This window comes from Lycium barbarum, chromosome 12 (genome assembly GCF_019175385.1).
Source record: "Lycium barbarum isolate Lr01 chromosome 12, ASM1917538v2, whole genome shotgun sequence".
NCBI classification, from domain to species: domain Eukaryota; kingdom Viridiplantae; phylum Streptophyta; class Magnoliopsida; order Solanales; family Solanaceae; genus Lycium; species Lycium barbarum.
The window spans coordinates 78,931,480-78,935,883 of NC_083348.1; the positions used below are offsets into that span (position 1 = coordinate 78,931,480).

Consider the following 4,404-nt stretch of genomic DNA (forward strand, 5'->3'; position numbering starts at 1 on the left):
ATTAGTGGGCTAATTCCTTGGTTACAAAAGGCTTGTAATCTGAAAACGTTGCTCAGTTAGTGAAGTTGGAAATCCTACTGGTGTAGGTCTTGTTTTTTAATCCCTTGAGCAAGTAGTTTTTCACGTAAATATTGTGTCTCATTTACTTTCTGTTTTTTGCTTGAGGGAACAGATAAGAAACCTGGTCCCTTATCTGTTTTTGGTGGACTCTTAGTTTCTATCAAATACCACAGCTAGAGTTGAATTAAAATTGTACTATTTTGTATAATTAAAAGGTTGTTCGTGTTTTATGCTATGTAGAAAGACTATTTTAATTGAAAATTCAAACTTAAGGGACTACTTTGACCCTTTTTCTTTTATTTTTAAAGTGACTTCTAGTCATTTTTACTTTGCAAGACAAATGTATAAACTTGAATGATCATATTAGGAACAAAAAAAAGAAAAAAGATAAATGACTTTACTAGGTAATTTACTCAAGTTGAATGACCATTTGAGGAATTGACTCCAGCTAATAGTGTCAAACTTCATGGAAAAAAGAAATAGTGTAAAAATTCATTGCTGTGTGCTAGAAGAACGAAAAAAAAAAAACACTAAGGAAACAAGAACCCGCCTACCATTCAACGGCTAACTGGCAACTGCCATTCCTCTCTCACAAATTCATTGAAACCAAACTTCCACTCAACTCCTCAAGCCTTCAAAACTTCTTTCCTTTTCTTTTGAAGTGAAAAGCAGAAACCATTTTTCAAATTCATCCCTAGAAATGATGCTTAAAAGCAACCTCAAGATTTCAGAAAAAGCGAGGAAATTAATATTTCCTGAAAAAAAGCATGGTAGTTTAGTGATCGATGGCTTTCATCATGGTAGAGATGAAAGAAATGACTCTGATAAAGGAATTGAGTCTGGTGAAGAATTACAAAGATTTGAGCCTCATGGATTTGCTCTGAAACAGGTGATTAAGGATCAAAGTTATGATTTTCATGAGGAGCTTAGTGTTCCCTAAAACACTAATAGGAATTTGGGATCAATTGTACACGCCTGCAATGTTGACGATGATGAAAAAAGATCTGATCTTGAATATGAGGTGAGATTGGTAATCATGATTTTTACTCTTGATTAGAGGCAGGGGCAGAGCTAGGGGGCACAAGGGATTCAAAAATCCCTTCGTCAGAAAATTACACTGTATATACAAGCATATATTTTATGTATATATAGTTGACGTTGAATCATTTTGGCTTCTTCGTGTATTTACTTTTTTTATATTTTAAAATCCTGGCTCCGTCACTAATTAGAGGTGATGAGTACTTTATTTATTATGCTTCAAACAGCTAAAGCATTATCAACTGCTAATCTTATACTTCTTTTATCTGAATTAATTCCTTTCATTGATCCATTTGAAAATCCCTGAGCACAAAGTGAAATGAGAGTTTCCACACAAAAATGACAGAGTAATTTGTTTGACTAGGTGTAAACTCAAGATTCACTTCTCAAGTCAAAGTAACTGTAAATTTGCCAGAACCTGAAAGAGATGAGCTCAAAGAAGTTTTTCTCGTACATAACTGATAGTAGATGATCAATTGTCTTGCAATGCTGTCTAGACCAATTTAAGAAATATAAGATTGGTTTATTTTTAGCACCTAAGTTTTGCCAATTCTGGGGTTTATGATTTTTATTGTCTTGGCCTTAAGAGTATATATTTGTAGTTTATCTGATCATTGGTGGTGTTTGTAGAACAGATTTCTCAAAGGGAGATTAATTTGGAGAAACTGCAAAGAGGTTCCAGTTTAGGTATTCCTGATGGTGGGAGTTTGCGAGCAACAATTTGGAAGGTTGTTAATTACCTTCTGCTAATATTAGTTACTTGATTCATTAGTAGAAGCATTCATCGCGCATATCCAAAAAATGTATTGAAATCACCAGATGTGTTTTCTTTCAAAAGAATCTCTTTTCTTGATCATTGATTTTCAATAGTAAGCAATGGTACATCAGTTTTACCTATAATTCTGTTTTGCCGTGATAATCAATTGTAGCTATTATTGGGGTATTTACCTACTTCTCGTGACTTATGGGAAAAGGAGTTGACTGAGAGTCGATTAAAATATGCTAAGCTGAAAGAGGAGATTTTAACAAACCCCGTAAGCTGCCACTACCTTGTAATGTATGGTCTTATCTGATGTAATTTGTCATGCTGTTCATTATGACTGCATTTCAAATAACACTCTTTAATCTAGACAGTCAGAATTGTCTTAGAGAAAAGATAAAAGTATGAGATTGCTTGGACACGGTACTAGCAGCGAAATTAGTGAGCCCCTTGAACGCCACAACATTTCTAAAGAGGATCATCCACTAAGCTTAGGTAAAACTAGTATATGGCATCAATACTTTGAGGCAAGTAACTATTGCACTGTGAGTTCTTCTGGAACCTTTACCTCACATGAAAACATTTTTTATGACAATAAATGGCGGTGTTTCTAGTTTTCAGAAATTTCAGAGCAGATAGACCGTGATGTGGAGCGAAATCATCCAGATATAGAGTTCTTCTCAGGAGACTCACCACTATCTAGGACGAATAAGGTAACCTGTTTAAGTGTATCTTTCAACTCCCAATACTAAGTATTTCTTCAACCATCAAATTACCGTTTAATCATGGTGCTTCAGTATGTGATGCCTCTTTTCTTTTGCCTTTATGTGTGCTTGCAGGATTCAATGAAAAATATTTTGCTTTTGTTTGCTAAATTAAACCCTGCAATTAATTATGTACAAGGCATGAATGAGGTCTTGGCCCCATTATACTACGTCTTCAGCGCTGATAGTAATGAGCATAACACTGTGAGTGCCTTCCTCAAATTTGTTCTTACAGTTTATATTCGTGCCTTACCCAACTCTTTCTCAGAACCCATAAATAGTAGAAGTAAAATTATTTATTTTCCGCTATACAGGAAAATTTAGAAGCAGATACTTTTTCCTGTTTTGTTATACTAATGAGTAGCTGTGTGGATCACTTCTGTCAACAATTAGATAGTAGTTCTTTGGGTATACACTCAACTCTTTCAAACTTGTCAGAGTTACTGAAAACCAATGATGAGGAATTATGGCACCATCTTGAACTTAACACAAAGGTGAGCCTAGTTCTTAAGCAGATTTCATCTGCATTTGACCTTGTGGTCTAACTTTATCTTCAAATATCAATGTTTTTAGCTAATTTTGTTTTCCCCATATGTGCATCAAAACATTCGAGATTTGCAGGTGAACCTGCAATTCTATGCGTTTAGGTGGATCACTCTTCTCCTTACACAGGAGTTTAGCTTGCATCACATATTAAGGATTTGGGATACACTTTTAAGCAATCCCCTTTGCCTTCAGGTTCTTCTCCCTTCCTTACCAACCGACTTGGACTACAACATATGTGTGTGTGTAAACGTATGTATATCGTGGTTGACCTAATAATATCACAGAGTGAGAATAGATAAGAATCTCTTTGGTGGATGAATACTCCACATGGAATGTCTCATTTGCAAGAAATGCTTTTTGAGGATCTGTTGTGCTATGCTGATGAGTGTCAAAATTATATTAATGAGGGGCGATTTTATTGACAACTTAGCTTTTACAACAATTCCCTGAAGTAGATGTCGAACACCTTCTCCAGGTAGCACAGGCCTTGACTTTGGACACATCGTTCCATTCAACCGTGTAGGCCATTACTCAAACATAAAATAGAATTGGAATTTCATACGCATCTATGCCTTTCTTTAATCTGCATTTCTAGTCCTTATAGTATCCACGTACGATACTGTTCCACTCAATTAAATTAACTACTGATTAGTTGTTCGCTTGCAATATATTTTGCAGTAACCAAAGATTGTTCGATATTGTGACTCTAATTAGAATATCATAATTTAATCAAGTCAAATTGAAATCCACAAAGGCTCCAAGTGATTCAAAATTTCCAGCTTTTGTTTACTAAAAATAAAGAAGAACTCCTAGGCTTCAAGTGATACAAGTGACAAAATTTTAGCCTTTTGCTATCCTCAAGGACTCCCAAGATTCAAAAAGTTTATTTCTGCTTTAGAACAATATATCACTCAAGCCTGATTTACTTACCATTAATACAACTACTATAATAAACTGAGAAAGATGAAGCAAAAAGATACTTTATTAATTGATGAACAACTGAAATATATACACAACCTAAACTAACAAAGTCTCCTCCTATGCTGGAACTACACCAGAAATCAAGGAAAAGATTATGATGGACTCCTAAAATAGCGGAAACTAAAATAACAGTCTATGCAGTAAATAATCTAGTAATAATAAAGAATAAGCGGTAACAAAGTAAAGAATAGCAGTAAAAACGTGCTAATACACCCCCTCAAGCTAGATGGTGTGCAACAATGCCTAGCTTGGACA

The 4,404-nt window shown here is 34.8% G+C and overlaps 1 pseudogene; it reads left to right on the forward strand.

The window, feature by feature from the left end:
• The first annotated feature begins 346 nt into the window (after positions 1–346).
• Positions 347–4,012, forward strand: LOC132621127 (uncharacterized; annotated as a pseudogene).
• Positions 4,013–4,404: the final 392 nt, after the last annotated feature.